The sequence below is a fragment of the Lycorma delicatula genome, chromosome 1 (assembly GCF_047948215.1).
Source record: "Lycorma delicatula isolate Av1 chromosome 1, ASM4794821v1, whole genome shotgun sequence".
Taxonomy (NCBI): Eukaryota; Metazoa; Arthropoda; class Insecta; order Hemiptera; family Fulgoridae; genus Lycorma; species Lycorma delicatula.
The window spans coordinates 11,217,669-11,235,520 of record NC_134455.1 but is presented as its reverse complement, the minus strand read 5'-3'; the positions used below and the strand labels follow the sequence as shown (position 1 = coordinate 11,235,520).

Genomic DNA, 17,852 nt, shown 5'->3' with positions numbered 1-17,852 from the left:
CTACCAATATAAGGTTTGGTTGCGTTTTATATGGACACTCTGTACTTCTTAACTTTGAAAATATCATTTTAGTAAAAATTACTTAGTTTTTCTTAGTGACCTATCGAATATGAACATTAAGACTTTCGTCATTGACATTATACCAGATCGCAAATATAAATAAAAGTAATATTTCCTGAAATGATTTGTGGTGAGAAATTTTATGCAAGTTAAACAGTTTTCGTTCATAATTAAACAAATTTAATTTTTAAGTTATTGAGTATGAGAAAACGTAAATGGGCCAGTAAATTATATTTCCTAAGTATTTTTAATAATAATTTTTAAAATAAAAAATAATATTAATTTAAAAATTACATGAAAGGAAATTGTGAAACTAAAAATAATAATTTTTAATTTAATATACAGTAATATTCGCTTTTTTTACGAATTACTTAAAATTTCTTGAAAATTATACTATTAGATTTTCCCTAAAATATATAAATCACGATATGAAAAATAAACTAAGTGACCTAAATCAAAAGTCAAATTTAAGGAAGAAAAAATAATTTTATATAATTGTTAGTCTCATGAGATTTAAAAGTAAGAGATAAAATATGAAAAAAATACACCGGAAGTTAATACAATTTCTTTAAAAATGCGAAAGAAACATAAAGCATGAAAGAACAAAGCATGTAATTTATTCTGTTATCTTTATTAGCTTTCTAAAAACAACCGAAATAATGAATTAAAGAATTTTTACACAAACGTTATTGATACTAAAGTTTTACTAGAGATAAATTACATTATTTCTGTCGGTTTGAAAAATGATGAAGGATTATGCCGTAAAAATATATTTAAGCTAGCATTAAGAAGGGATTCGTATTTTTAATTGCGTATTAAGGGGACAAAAAGTTTTCTACGATCTCGTGGTCAGTCTTCGTTGCGTCCAGGATATATTGTAATAACGCTAAAAAAAATCCTTAAAAGCAATAATTCATTATATTTAAATTTCAGATTAGGCTAACCCAACAGCATTTTAAATGTTTTACATTTACGAAAGTAAGTGTATTGTTTTTTGTTTTTTTTATCTGAATTTTTACGGGCATCGACTGCTAAAGTCATTAGCCCTCGTCACAATCTTTAAAAGAAATTACTATCACCATCTGGATCGTCATATGTAAGGGTGTAAAGGGCCCTTACATTTTATTTAAAGGCAAAACTACACAAAACATTAAGACACAAAATACAACGACAATCACAACACTTACGGGATGTAAAGGGCCCCGATTATAAAATTTGAGATAAGGTTCTCAAAAGACCATGAAATTAAAAAATTCAACCTATCAATACCACATCCTTCTTTCTTTCTTCTACAAGCCTCGTTTATAGTTTGTTTAAGCACCCTTGGGGCGACCAGAACAGCCGTTGAGCAGTATATCAGTCGCGCCAGGGTGCCGTGGCAGTTGAATTATAAACAGGTTACAGGCATGCACCGCGCACACCCATAGCCTCGCGCCCTCAATCCACTCTTGAGGGTCCCCCATGCCATCATCGGACACCCCGACTCACTGCTCTTGAGTGCAGGTGAGCCAAAATGGCGTAGGCAAAAGGGCTACCTCCCGTTACTACACGTGCCACGCTTCGAGACTCCCATACATATAAAATTTCTACCTTAGAGATTCTCTCACAGCTTTAAAATTTTCAAACTTTTACAGACTTCTAAGAAGTCCACTGGCGTGCAAAAAAGCAACTATTTTTTGTTCATTTCCATTATCCAGATCAGCAGTAATGTCATTTTTTAGACGGAACCTCTTTCTGAGGTCCTCATATATGGTACACTCTTCTATTAGATGCCTGATTGTCAGTTTTTTATTACAAACACCGCGCATTGGTCTCACTTGGCCGGTTAACAAATATGAATTTGTTAATCGCGTGTGACCGATTCTAAGTCTGGTCACCGCTACTTGTTCACGGCGAGTCAACTTAAAGTCGCTTTTCCATTTATATGGAGAAGTTTTTACTGAGTTTAATTTTGTATTTAAACTCATCCATTCAGCATTCCACTTGTTTTTTACTATATCTGTTTGTATGACCACACACATTTTTCATAAAAATTTATTTTCATTATTTTTCTTTTTTTAAAGAGGCATATGTTGATCGTTGTAAAAAATTCTACCTTATAGCTGTTCTGAACAAATCACCGTCATATACTTTAATTTTACATTTGTAGAAATGAATGCTTTGTTAGATGATAGGCCAATACCGCTTTTCTCGCTTAATTTCATAGGTTTTTTCTTGGTCGTTTAATTCTATAGTCTTTACGAGTATTATTAACTGTTTTACTTTTTATAGTTTTCCGTTCAGGGTTTGTAGAACAGTTGGGATAATTTTGATATCAGTTTTATATGTGTGTTTACTCAAATGATATTTATAGGCCTGCCCTATTTCTTTTTGTAATATGTTCATTTTCTATTGCTATTTTGGGATCGTCCGACAAAATAATCAAATCATCTGAAAAGGCAAAACAATCAATAACGGTATGACATGTTCCTATGGCAATTTTGAAGGAAGTACTGTTGTACTCTTCCCTTTTTTTCTCCACTCATGGCTAACATTTTATAAGACATAATTAAAAAGAATTGTTGAGAGTCCATCATCCTATCTTAATTTTGTTATTACGGGGAAAGCATTAGAAATTTAGTCTAGAAAGTTTACATTAGAAGTTTTATTTGTTAGTATTTTTTTGATTATATTTCTGGTGCTATCATGCACTTCAAATTATTTTATTATTTCAAAAATGAATCGTCGGTCTGCAGAGTGGTTTACTTTTATAAAGTCAACAAATTCTACCATAGTTTTTAACTGTTAATTTTGTTTCCTTAATAAGAATTTGTCTAAATCCAATATGATATTCTCTTAATTTTTTTTCTATTTTGGATTTGATTCGATTCTGCGTGCTTTAGATAAAATTTTATAGGAAACGAGTAATAAGAATATTCCGCAATATATTTGTTTTAGCTTTGTAGAGAGGACGAATTAAAGCTGGTCTTTATTCATCAGGAAGTTTTTCCATTTACCTGTTTATAAAAAAGTTCGAAATTTTGGAGCATTTCTTTCGGAGAATATTTTAAAAGTTCCACCATTATGGAATCTTCTTCCTTGTTCCATTATTCCTAAAGATTTTGAAGTATTTATTTAATTTCATTTCTTTTGGTGGAGCGAAGCAGGTAAGGTAAAACTTATTTCAGGTGATTTGTTCCATCCTTTTTTTTGGGAGGGGATCACAGTTTAATAACTTTTCAGAGTTCACTGCCAAAAAATTCAGAGTTCTCTTTTTTGTTATGAATTAATTTCTTATTTTACTTTTAAAACATAGACTCCTATCTCTGTAGCCCTTTAATTTAAATTTAAATATTTGGTAGAATTCTCGTGTATTTCTCGAATGTTCAAAAACAAAATTGAAGTCTTCAATTGTATTTTGTTGTTCCTTTTTAAATTCTCTTTCTGCTTTTCTTAAAACCTAGGTTAGATTCTTTCTCTTTTTTATTTGAAGTTAATGAAGTCGTCTAAACAGAGTTTACCTTTTTTCTAGGGTTGAGTTCTTTCTAGAAGATTTCTTGGTATTTTTCATTTCACCATTTATGTTTCTTTTTTGTAACTCGAAAGACTGTTTTTTCTGCTACTTCTGCGATAAATCGGTTTTTATTAGATCATATTTATTAATTCTCATATCAATGTTAGGCTCTCTTGACATATAACCATTGGCTTTTAATGTCTTTTTTTTTGTACAAATTTGATTTAACTTAAAAAAAAGGAAAAAGGCTCATCATTCTAGTTTCGTTTTTTTTATTTGTTAAACCGATGAATTAAGCTCTAATTTCTCGAGAACATTATTTCAAAAGAAAATTGTTGAGCATCTTATGTATTTAGTAAGAAATCAGCTTTTAGATGTAAACAAATAATTATCAAAATTGCGTGATGGTAAACAGGAAGATATGAAAGTATAAACATAGAGAAGTCGGTTGATGTTTTACAGAAAGTGTAAAACATCAGCCATCTCGCATACCTAAAATTCTCTTTACATAGAGATTTAAAACACGTTTTGTTTGTAATTACAATTACAATTAAACATGAATACTATGGAGGGATAAATAGAGAGATAATCGATAGATGTGTGGCCAATTGCATGAGTGAGATATTTGAAAAGATTTATTTTAGTCCGCTCCTAAAGGGCTTTCATTTATCATGATTTGTAATTTAACAGTATAAAAAAAACACACTTTTCTTTCTTATTGTGTTCTCCTCTTCTAATCTTTAACTGGTAATTCATTTTTCGTATTTTTAAATAAATTTGATGAAATTTTAATGATTTATCCTAATAGCTAAAATCTACCTTTAATTTGTAACTATAAATTAATTATATTAAGTTTCGATTATAAAATAGAAGTACAAAAGTAGACGTAATGAGCAGTTTAACAATATCGCAATGTCGCAATTCGGAACAAGAACATTAAGTATGTCCTAATTGCAAACATCCTGTCCATTTTATACGTTCTATATCAACGAGGACAGCGATGTGTATTTGTATGGACTCCAGGGCATGCTGGTATTACAGGTAATGAAATCGCAGACGAAGCTGCCAGAAAAGCAAGTCTGCGATGATTTGGATGCATTTCCTGTAAGAGTGGCAGATGTTAAAAACCGTCTAACAAAATAAATAAATGCAAATAAATGTTTAATCGCTGCGTGAAATCTTGCTCGTTTAACTGGTGCACGACGGCTATCTTGTAAGGAAGGAAATGCAGGTCTGTATGCAGAATTCGTCTTACCGTACTTGTGCTCATTTGAAGCGCTGCTGAATGCCTCTGAATAGAGCGGTGTGGGCTTCTGACAATGGCTTTCCTTACTTGTTCGATGTTCACCGGAGTGCTAGCAGTTCGTCGGGAACCCGGTGGTTTTTTCTTCAATATTGAACCGCTTGTTCCAAGGTTGTTTACCCGTCGTAATATTGTGTTACGAGAAGGGACACTTGCATTACGACGGATATTAAACTGACGGTGGAAATCTCGCTGAACAGCAGTTACGGATTCGTCATTTCGCACAAAACTGTCATACGCGTACAGGCGTTGGTCTAGCGTCCACGGCTCCATCTCAACGACTAAAATGTAAATGCTATGAACAAAGGAAACGTCAGACACCAGCCACGTGCCGCTCCCACCACGAACGCCCGAGTACAACCCACTTCAAAAACATCCGGTTTCTCGTGAATGAGCCTGTAGTTTGTTCCAACAAATTGAATAATACTGGTGGCATTTCAACTTCGTAGGGGGAAGACACCCACCTTGTAAAGTTACCGGTCGCCAAGCCACCCTCCGTTCCGAGCCCTGAAGGGCTTTACCGGAGGTCGTCTTTAGACTCTCTAACTGATTGATTGAATGAATCACAAACCTACGCTGTTCTTCAACTCCGCACAAGATCAAAAGATTTTTATCATGACGTGTTTCAATGCAATTTCTGTATTTATGAAAGACTTACTAAATATATTTTTTTAAATATTATTTTATTAGAATCTTTTGACAAATCCTATTGGAAATTTATGGTACTTAAATAAGGTTAATTAATTAATACGTATAAATTTATTAACTGGGTGAAATTCCTGGATTTAAAAAAAATATTTCACCATTCACTTCTAATGCTGGTTCATTTCTTAATTTCTTGGTAACAATATTTCTCTATTAATATCGCTCACTAGATCCGTTATATTAAATAACAATTACAAGTATTACTTGATTTTTATACAAAAAATGCAAAAATGTTTAAAAAAAATGTAAAGAAATTATTGATAAAATGATATTGAATCTGAATTACTCGTATTTAAACTATATTACTTAGGTTTTATCTACTAAAACTTAGAGTAATTTTAACCAGTTCCCTTCTATTTTTTTCCAGTTTTTTTAATTAGTTTTATATTACTAATTATATGTTTTATATACAGCCATCTGATGTAGTGCAGGAAACAAACGTTTTTACTTTTTTTTTTATTTAATGTCTTCCACCCACCCACCCTCCCCTCAACATCATCATCAGAGTTTGTCTCTGTCGAGGATGGCTTAAGGACGGTTGCACGGGTGACGGAAACCGTTCCTTAAAATGGGAACAAAATTTTCATGATATAGAAATTATGTATTTTTACGATACATGTTTTCTTACCATGAAATTTAGAAATTATTATTGTTCTGCCATAAATAGAATATTATTTTCATTTTAGTGAATGTTACTTTTTAATACTAGTATTTAAATTTTAATTGTAGTTTATTCTACTACGCTGATGAGTTACATAAACAATATGATATTTTTTGAACGTATAATGACTAACATTATAACTACTTCTTATTTTCTCGGTGAGTTACTTACATTGCGGGATTCGAATTGCTGAACGAGAATTCAGAATACATTTGGTGCAGTGTCACGTCAACAAAGAACAGGAAATTACACCTCTTGTTCTGATTGCACCATTACGTCATTTCCGGAACACGTCTCGGTCTTAGCCTTCAAATAAAAGAGAAATATAAAAGAGAGACTGACTTAAGGAACGTTTATGAAAAAAAGAAAGAATGAATTGAATGTGAAAACAAAAGCGGAGAAAAAACGTCATAAAATAAATGCAAGTTGGAAAGGAAAAGTTCTTTTTGAATTAAAATTCATACGTACTGTTTACAGATATTTTGCAAAAGAAAATTATATTTTTCGTTTATTATGCGAAGTGGTTCTTCATTTTTGCTATACTAGTTAAAATTTTAGTTTGTAATAATTTTTTTTAAATCTACAGCTATACGAAAGAAATTTATAAAACCATCCTGTCAGTCGCTTTACCAAAATGGAAGTATTTATACCCCTACATTTGTATAATTTTATTATGGTAACTGAATCCGATTATAACCTCAACAAATTTGATTTAAGGAGTCAAGAAGAGTCCTAAAATTTTTAATCGATTTCTTAACATTGCTCATAAATGCCACAAAACGTCAGATTTTAAAACGACGATAAAAAAGTAAAGTAATTTTTAAAAGAAATAAGAAGTTAAAGATTGCTTCTTGAAAAATGTTTGTAGCTAATTTTCTTTGAAGAACTAAGAGTTATATTATTTTTTTATTTATGATTGTTTTTTTTTGTCTTCAGTCATTTGACTGGTTTGATGCAGCTCTCCAAGATGCCCTATCAGTGCTAGTCGTTTCATTTCAGTATACCCTCTACATCCTACATCCCTAACAATTTGTTTTACATATTCCAAACGTGGCCTCCTACACAATTTTTTCCTTCTACCTCTCCTTCTAATATTAAAGCGACTATTCCAGGATGCCTTAGTATGTGGCCTATAGGTTTGTCTCTTCTTTTAAATATATTTTTCTATTTTATGCTTCTTTCTTCATCTATTTCCCGCAATACCTCTTCATTTGTCACTTTATCCACCCATCTGATATTTAACATTCTCCTATAGCACCGCATTTCAAAAGCTTCTAATCTTTTCTTCTCAGATACTCCGATCGTCCAAGTTTCACTTCCATATAAAGCGACACTCCAAACATACACTTTCAAATATCTTTTCCTGACATTTAAATTAATTTTTAAAGTAAACAAATTATATTTCTTACTGAAGGCTCGTTTAGCTTGTGCTATTCGGCATTTTATATCTCTCCTGCTTCGTCCATCTTTAGTAATTCTAATTCCCAAATAACAAAATTCTTCTACCTCCATAATCTTTTCTCCTCCTATTTTATGATTGTAGGGATTGATTTCTACTTAGTTGTAAACTTATAATTTTTGACTAAACCTGAAAGAGTGAAGAAAGTTATTATTAATTTCTGGAATGTGAAACCGTTTTTCAAACATTTTGTAAAACGTAACGTATAAGTATTGTTTTGGGAATACAATGCAGTTTCTTTCCATTTGAGGGTTTCGCCAATTTGTAAGTTTTAGATGCCGTATATTAAACTGATTTTTAAATTTTGAAAGGACGTAATAAGCACACAACTATTCTCTTACAGTTTTTAATTTTATCATTAAGTATTATACTGAGGGAAATCTCTATACAAGGAGAAATATGATCCTCTCGAATCTTTACATACGAAATCGCTACAGTTGTCTCAAAAGACTGAGACAGTTATTTAAATTATTGTTTCTCTGTAATAAAAGAAATCATTTTGTCTTAAGAACATTTAAAATAACTTATAAGTTATTTCATCGGAAATATGTTAAATACGAAATTTAAGCTTACCCCTTTAAAAGGTAAGTTTGTAAAGAATATTTTTGCTTCACGTTAACCTATTTTCATCGGATCATGACAAAACAACATTTAGTATTTCATATTTACTAATTTATATATTTCATTATTATAAGAATGCATAAACTAGAATACGAGTTTGATAAATAGATAATTTCAGATTCTAGTAATATTGTATTGTAATTATAGGTTACATAATTTTTTTTTTTTTTTTTGAGGTTTATAGGGGCATCGACTACTTTGGTCATTAGCCCCATCACACTTCAAAAAAAATAAAAAAAGGTTCAATTATTCACATTTCTATGAATCAAAAATGTTCAAAAATTTACGTTCTTCTAACTTCAAATCCAGAATAAAACTTTCTAGGCTTTCCTTTCGGCCATCCTTTCTTGCACCGTTTCTCCATTCTTCTAACGGCCTCAACCTCTGATAACAGCGTATCTGAGGCCGCAGACATGGCTTCCTCTATTTCGGATGCCAGGGACGTTCTGCGGCTGACGTCAGTTGATGAAAGTTTCGTCGGTGCTGTTAGCATCTTTGCTACGGAATCTAACTAATAAGCGATGATGTCTTCGCGGCGGATGAGCCGGACTCTATCTCTACTGCAGTACTGGGTCCAGCTGAAATAGATGCTCTCACCGAAGCTGATCTTTGCGCTTTAGGAGGCTCTATTGGTACAGGTTTTATTTATATTCTCTACGTCTGGTGGTTTCTCAATAATAACTTGTACCTCTATTTCCGTAGATTCAGATTTTCTTGTCACAATTTCTTTAAGCTTGTGACTAGACGACGGAGTGATCCGTTTCTCTTTGCTAGATAAGTCAAGATTTTTTATTCTTACTTCAGTTGGTGGCTTAGCAATCGCAGGTTTAGCTGGTGATTTAAACTGTGCTGGTGCGTCTCTCATGTCAACGGCGTCAGACGGAGAGTGAGCCTTCTCATATTTAGTTTGTTCCATCCGATGAGTCGACTCAATCTTTGAATTAATGATTCTTTCAATCATCGTCGCAAGACTTGGAGCCATCGTGATTAATTTTAGATGTGGAAGGGGCAGCCGCTGCTTTTGCGTAAGAAGTCGATGGTCGTGGTGTACGCTGATTAACAAATATATAATTATTATTGATTGTATTGTAATTATAGGTTATATAATTATTATTTTAACCAAAAACATATTGGAAATAATTAACATGATAACTAAATTGTATTTCGTATTTATTCTTCTAATGTGTATTTCGTATTTATTTCACCATAATGTGAAAGATATTTCGTAGAACAGGCACGTAGCTAGGATTTTTTTTCGGAGGGCTGAAGGGGTTGATGATATTGATGATAATAAAATAATAATAATAAAAAATAAAATTATTTTATATTGAAACGGTTTTTTATATTTTATTGCGTTCGAAAAATACAAAACACATGCTTAGATTTAATAAATATTTAATACGCAAATAAGAATCATAATGTTAGTATATAATTTTTTTCATAATCCACATTTATAATTCACACTCACACATTTACACCCCCATAAAAACTATGAATTATTAAAAAGCTTTCTTTCTGGCCATAACATCTTAAACTTCATCAACAATAACAGTAATATTTCAATGAACTGACAAAGAAACTAACCAACCTTCCATCCCCCGACTTGTTACGCGCAACTTTTTGACAATTTTCACTGTGGGGAACGAGCGTTCATTAATACATGTTACCGAAAGAGTCAATAAAACTTTGCAAGAATTAATGGATATTCAGGAAATATTCTTTATTGCAGTGATCCAATACTTCAATCACCTCCAGATTGCATTTTAAATTTAATGACTTCATCTCCTCGCACCAAATAAGATACTACGCTTGAAGGGCAGATTCAGAACATTTATCATCATAATACATCGCTAAGATTTTTAGTTCATCCACTTTTCCGGAAATATCTGAACCTGGAAAAAGAACTTGAAAACATTTTAAGAAGATAACATTTTCATTGAATTTATTTTCGAAATGCTCCTTCAATGTGTCGATTTAGAGAATAAAACAAGATGCTCGGTAGTATTTTTCTGCCGTCGTAGTATTGCGATTTTTCTCTAGGTTCTTTTTATTTTTTATTCTCGGAGTTTTTATTTCAGCTAAAAATCTTACGGACATTTTTTCGGCAGTTACAAAAGTTTTTTTTGAAATATCTTCTGCGTCCTCTCTCATTACTTGCAATAATGATGGTGTTAATTTGACAAGTTGTATATCGTTATTCAAGTCTTGTTTTGAATTAGTATTGGCAATGGTAGTGTAACATTAAGAAAATTTTTGCAAACCACTAATGAAACAATAAATTCACTTTTTTCTATTGCTGCGAGAAAAACAAGGGCTTTTCTTTCAAGGGCTATATTCAATTTCTCGACAGGGGCTGTAGCCCCCTTAGCCCACCCGATCACTACGTGTATGCGTAAAAAATATAAAAGAATATTTAATTATAATGTTGTAGTAAAGAAAAATCGTCTGATGCGGAACTGTAATAAATTAGGTTATAAATTGAAGTTACAATAAATTAGAAAGTATTTCGTATGTTTGACTGAGAATGAGTTTTCCGAATAATTTTGCCGTTTTATATCGTACGCCCAAATAATAATAATAAAAAAAAATAATTAATAAAAACTAAAATGTTACATATAATAAATTTAAAAGAAATAAGCCTAATTTCTTCGTTATAACATTGAAACGAAAATCACTGTTCACATGCAATCACAGAAAATTGTTTAAACACACCAAGATTTTTAACTGTCTGAAGAGCTAATATTTATTATTACATTATAATACATACACATTGTGTGCTTATTTATACTAAATATAATACTTAATTGTAGTATCATCAGCAAGTTAAAGATGATTCATTTAAAGGAATTTAGTCTTTTAATTATTAGTCTAATTTGAACAATCAATACTGCTTACATGGAAATAAAATGTGGAACTACATACAAACAGAACTACTAAATAGCAATCAACAATGCGTTTTAAGATTTAAATATTTACTACAAGTGTATTATTACTATTAGACAAACGGGGAAACGTCCCCGGTCGAAATTCATTCAATTCCGAGGTCTCAACACTCTAGATGAAAAAATTATCCTTCCTAAACCCTAATTTTTTAATCATTTACTTTAGCAGTAGGAAATTAATAATGGTCATGAATTTTAAACGTTAAGCTTTAGCGCAACAACTTCTTGCATATGGTATCATGGTTTCTTAAAAATAAATAACGAAACTTAAGAACACTATGTACTTAACATCACGAGTTCTGACTAGCACGACAGTCGGTATTGACTTACCACCTCCTTGTAATTTGTCTTAGGCAGGCGTACAACAATCCGTGCTAATTTTAGAGGTGAAGATGGAAATGAATTCATGCACATAGTATCCGGCTCCTACTGATGGTATTATCCCATCACCATCAGCAGACTACCGACTAAAATCACTCCCTTTCTACCAGTAATGTGTTAAAAATTTCCCGGTTTAACACATTACTTCAGGACGGTGCTAAAAAAGAAGTTAAGGAAAACGACTCTATGGATATAGACTCTTTTTTTGTAATAATGATGGTATTGTGAAGGCATGTGTTTTTTTTTTTTTGTGTTGTACTTATTATTCCATTTTAATGACAGGGCCCTTTACACCCTGTAAGTATTCTCAGTGCTTGTGTTTAAATGTTCTGTGTTGTTAATTTTGGTGTTTTTAAATAAAATGTAAGGTCCCTTTACACACTTACATATGACGAAGCACATGGTGATTTAAACCTTTTTTTTTAAAGAATATGACGAAAAAATTTTTCGAATATTTATGAAAAATTTTTTTTAAAAATAATATTAATAATAATAATGAATTATTAAACAATAAATAACATATTTATTTTGCAGTTGTTAAACTTTTTTTAGTTTAATATAAACTGCTTTTAAATTAATTTGTTAATTTAAAAAAATTAAAATCTTTTAACAGTTTTTTATAATGGCTTTTTTAAGTATTTTTTAACCATACTTTTTTTTTTAAATATAGGTCTATTAACATAAAATATAACTCTAACTAATTTATCATACTAATCATATAGCCACGTGTTTATATATCATGAATGTGAAGTACTTGCTCAAAGACTTGATCTGTCGGTTATCGTTATTGATAATGAGCTTAGGTTATACTCTATAGTTTACATTCGCCTGCAGACATTTAGATAAAACAAATCCAATTTATAAATATTACATTTGCTTCTACAAATTAATTATTATTTTGAGTGAAGGTACATGTGTGACTGTACGCTTTGGACCGTACATTCAAGAGGAAGTTGAAAAATAAATTAATAATCGATTAGTAAGTACAGGTAATGCAAATATTGAGTTTAAGTCTTATAGACAACTTAAAGTAGCTCTAACATATTAACTGGTAGAAGAGGAGGCCATGATCGCAAGAAAAAGTGATAAAATCAGTAAATAAAATCTGTGATATTATTTTTTTTTTTTAAGTTTATGTTGAATACTAGTGTACGGTATTTGTGTAGTGTATATGAACTATGGAAATAAACCTCAAAGGCATAGGATTTAGCATTTAAGTACCATACACGAAGAATTAGAAATGTTGACGAGGATGATTTAAAACAAAATGTTTATTTTTTCCTTTTAGTTTAGGCGTTAACAGACTAAATTCCAACTTCCTTCACTTTTTCTATACTTTTTTATCTCTTCTCAGTATCTCTTCATTTTCTTTCCTGGGTTGTTCTTTGCGTTTTCGGATTTTTTTTTCAAGTTTTTTCTTGGTACCTTTTAACTCCATAATTTTGGATTTAAGAGATACCTCTAGTTTCAATACATCTTTCAAAGTTAAAAATTTTAAGCCTTTTTAACGTGTTCAATAAAATTTATTTCTGTTTTCTTATTATAGACGATCTTAAATATTTTCTTTTTAACCTCATTTTATTCATTCTGATAAGGTGACCAAAGAACTCTTTCTGAAAGGACAAAGAGCCTTTCCTTTTTTAAGATAACCATTATTTTTTTTTATATATATATTCCACTGATGCTTCTAAGTTTAAATTTGTTGCTATCCTTTATGAGACCTAACAATTTTCTAACTAATCTCTTTTTCTACATTTTCCAAATTAGTTTTCGTGTTTAAACACTGCAAACATATAAAATCTCTCATTTTATTATCGTATTATAAAGTATGATTTTCAGATTTGCTGATTTTTTAATGTACATATCTAATTTTTTCATAAGTTTTTTCTCTTTGTAAATGTATGTCTAATAATAAATGTGTATTTATTTTATTAACTTATGAAACACTTATAATTAATTGATTAGAATGTTTTTGCTCAATTGTATTTTATTATTTGTTTATTTATTTTGAATGCCTTAGTCTTATAATAAAACATCGGTTTTATAACATAGAAATAAATAAATAAACAATCCATAAATCATACGTTTTGTGTCAGTGCAGAACAAAAGGGATTTGGTTTTTACTTACGTTGAAGTATGAACATATAGTCTGTTGGGTACTATCATCAGCTCTTGTCACCCATTCACTGAAAGACAATGCTTTTGTGATAGCCACTAGTATTATTAACGTATCGGTTATTCCGAGTTCCCACCATTAGCCGTACTAAATCAATCATACTTTTTGACACGGGCTTTAATAAAACAACACTGCTATTATTATTGAATTTTCATGTTTACAATGAAATGATATTTTTAAAACCATCACATGTTTTTTTTAGTATGCAGTTCAGTCCCGTTTTTAAGTAATAAATGAGTCATTAATTTTTTCCGTAAAAACAAAATATATTAGGTAAAAATTTATTTTAAGTTACCTTAAATTTCCTGTTGTTATTTCAATTCATAGTAGTTAAATTGTATTTTTTTTAATTTCATAGTTAAATAGTTTTAATGTCAAAATAACAAAATTATTAAATGCATGATGAAATTCCAAATGTCCGAAAATTATCTGAACAACTTTAATTAGTAAAAAAGTAATAAGCCTATTAAAGACTGGTTGGACTGTCTTTAACAAACTCATAAAGTTTCCCTTGGAAAATAGTAGATAGCGCTGTAATTGCATATGTAATCGCGTACAGTCAGTCGCCGTGAATCCACAGATGACAGCATAATGCGTAGAGTTGTTAATGGAAACAAAATCAGACGTACAAGTTCGACGCAATTTTAAAACTCGGTATAACTCAGAGCCTCCCTCTAGAACAACTATTCCTTTATTGTATGATAAATTTAATGAAACTGGCAGTGTTAAGCATAAGAAGGGAGTCCAGGCAGGCCTAGAACATCAGATGAAAAAATTTTATATGGACACCGGATGACTTCCTTGTACGCCTATTAAATTGCATATTCACATTTCAAAGGTACATTTTATTTCCCTAATAACTTCTGATTTTTTTTGATTTTTTATTGTTATTATTGAATAATTATTTATTGTAAAATGTTTTTTTTTACAATCACGGGTTAATAATTATTAATAATTCAATATATATCATTTATTTTTTTTTTTTTAATAAATTTAAAAAAAGTTTTTTTCTCAATATTAAGTTATATTATAAATTTCTTATATCCTCACAAATTATTTTTTTTTTTAACTGACAATTTTTAGAACTACGTTAAAAGAAATAAAATCTACAGCAGAAATTTATACTAATCATTAAGCTTAATCCTTTCTGTTTACTTAAGCATTAACTTAATCGGATTTTTTTTTTCTTACAATTTTCATCTTTTAGTCAGTAACAAATAAATTAATCCTGCATCCATTAATTGATGTTTTTAAGAAATCTTTTTCTTTTTAAAAAACCATACACTTCACTATGAAATTCACCTCTTTCGCAATTTAAGGTTTATCGCCTAGGTTTTCCCTTAGGCCAACGTTTTTTAAATTTTTTCTTTATTCTTCGTACAGCCATTCTTCAACACTTTCATTTCTAATTAGTCAACTCATCAAATTTTCAAGTTATTCTTGACACCATAATTGGTGTCAAGACCATAATATGGTGTTATTCTAACACCATAATTAGAAACCCTCTCTTCACAGAATTTTTTCATTGCAGAATCGAAGGACTTAGATACAAATGAATTTATAAAAATTATTCTACGTTGATATCTTCATAATTTTTCATCGGTGTACAAGTTACAACCTGAAAAAACCCGAGCCGAGAAACTAACGATAAACTTTCTATAAATCATTTGGTTGGAGTTATCGAAACGCTTCTTAAAAACCTTTTTACCTAAATTTTGAATACCGTAAATTAATTTTTTTGTTTTCAACACGTATGAGAGAAATTATAATTTTTAAGGAACTGTTGACCGATTTCGTAGAAAACTTATTTTAATTTTTGTTAGAAACCATTAATTTTTTTTTATCACATCAATATACAGAAGACTTAGTTGTTTTATTAAAAATAGAATAAAATAATTTAAAGTAACTACCATCAGGAGGAAGAAGCTGTTTTAATACCATTATTTAAACCAGAATTTCATATTTCGTTCACAATTTAATTGTTTGTTATGAAAGTGCCTAAAGGCTTAGAGTTCATTTTAACTGATGCATTGCATTTTACTCTCCGTCCATTCTTTTACTGAAATAATACACATAAATCTAAAAAAAATTCTGTTATTTCATCTCTACTTCGTTGGGTTAATTATTTTTAGTACTGATTAATAAAATTGATTATTTTAAACTATTTCAAGGCTAATATTAATAATGCATAAATTTTAAACCCAAATTGTAAATTATTATTACTTTTACCTTTCGTTTAATATTGTTCGGATACACTTATTAATTTTATTTTTCAATAATGATTAAAATAATTGTAAATTGATAGCAGACTACATAATGCACGCTTTGCACCAGAACAAGGCCTCAAGATTAGATAACTGTGAACTAACACTTCAAATTAGATTTTTATTTTTAATTGAATTCTAATATCCAATCGGTAAACCGGCTTTACAAATGAATACAGACGTTGGAGACCAAATGAAAACACTTTTGAGAAATGACGGTCCGGAAACTGTACGTGACCATCTGCTGAACTGGGCATCTGCTGAACTGCTATAACATCTTGTTTAAAGAAGTATTATTTGAAAATAAATTAATGATCGTCGAAATAAATACTAATTCATTTACAAGTATCTGACTACCTTAAGAAAAGTAAAGTTCGAAAGTAAATGACACAAACGAAATAAATCAAAAGTGTTTTATAGATATTTCTTTTATTTTTCGATAGACACATGTTAAAAAATTTCCTTTCATAACTTAATTCTTTATTCTTCCCATTAATAAAACTTATACTAACTTATGACGTCAGGGTTAAGTAAATATGTATAGTGATGAGCCAGAAAAACGAAAAAAGCATATTTTTCTTTTAAAATTAGTGAATACCAACTACTAAATATTATCAGCAATACCCACCGCTGTCAAAAATGTAACTATTTTCAGAATATGTATACGTTCGCATGTGTGTCGGTCTGTTTTCTGACTAATATTTCCGGGCTGACTCAAAATAGATTTTTCGAAAATAGTTCAAAAAATGTCTATATGTGACGCACTGGTAAATTATGAAAAAATAAATAAAAAAGGGAAAAAAAGGTTTTCACCGCTTTGAATTTTTGTAAAGTGGTCGTAGAAATTTTAACTTAAGTATGATGAAATTAGGTTATTAAATTATTTAAAATTCAATAATTTTAAGTCAATCGGAATTAAGTATGAAAGAATATTCAAGATTATTTTTTATTCAACTCATAAATGAAAACCTAAAAAAATTATTTTTTTCAAAAATATTTGTTTTTTTATAAATATATTATTTCGATTACAATATATATATATATTGTCGCCGAAAGGCTTCGACGGCACGTGGCACTTACTAACCTTATGTTAGCCCTGAAAAGGTCCGTTTTTGTCGTCGATTGGCTTTGACAGTTCGTTGTAATTACTAACCTTATGCTAGCCCCGAGAACGGCTGTTGTCGTCGAATGGCTTCCACGGCTCGTAATTCATAACCTTGTGGTGGCCCTGAAAAGGGCCGTTTTTTGCATTAGCTCTGAGAAGAGCTGTTGGGTCCGGAAGCTGGTCTCCGGCGAAGTCGGGAAGTTGCGGTTCGTCCATTGAAGTAAGACCGGGCTTTCCCTCAGCGGCAGTTGGGTCCCAACTACAACGTACCAGTTGTGGTCCCCAGAGCTCCGCAGTGTCGGGTCGGCGTCGGTCGTCCTTTGTCGGCGCGGCCGAACCGGTTCTCCCCGAGCGGTCCCACGCTGGGCCGGCTACTGCTGCTGAGTCCGCCTCCGGCCAGGGCGACTGAAGCCCGGCGAGCTAGAGCGAGACGGTAGTGTTCGCGTCCACCGGCTCCCTCGGCGGGCCGGCCAGGCCTGCTGCTTCGGCAAGGATGTTGGCATCCGCCGGGAGGTCCCACGTTGAGACGGCCAGGGAAATTCTTCTGTCTTCATCCGTCTTCTTCTTTTTCTTCTTGGTCTTCTCCAGGTGGTGGTCGACGATGAATAGAAAATTCACTCTCGTGCACGTTCTTTTATTGGAACCTGGGAGTTCCCAGGTTCCAATACCTGGTGGTATTGGT

At 31.2% G+C, this 17,852-nt stretch overlaps 1 long non-coding RNA gene across 1 annotated transcript in view; it reads left to right on the top strand.

The window, feature by feature from the left end:
• The first annotated feature begins 14,378 nt into the window (after positions 1–14,378).
• The window catches only part of LOC142318035 (uncharacterized), a 28,241-nt gene continuing 24,767 nt past the window's right edge, over positions 14,379–17,852 (top strand). Inside the window, exon 1 of the long non-coding RNA XR_012754789.1 lies at positions 14,379–14,639. This is a non-coding gene — a long non-coding RNA (uncharacterized LOC142318035). The remainder of the gene's footprint in view (positions 14,640–17,852) is intronic.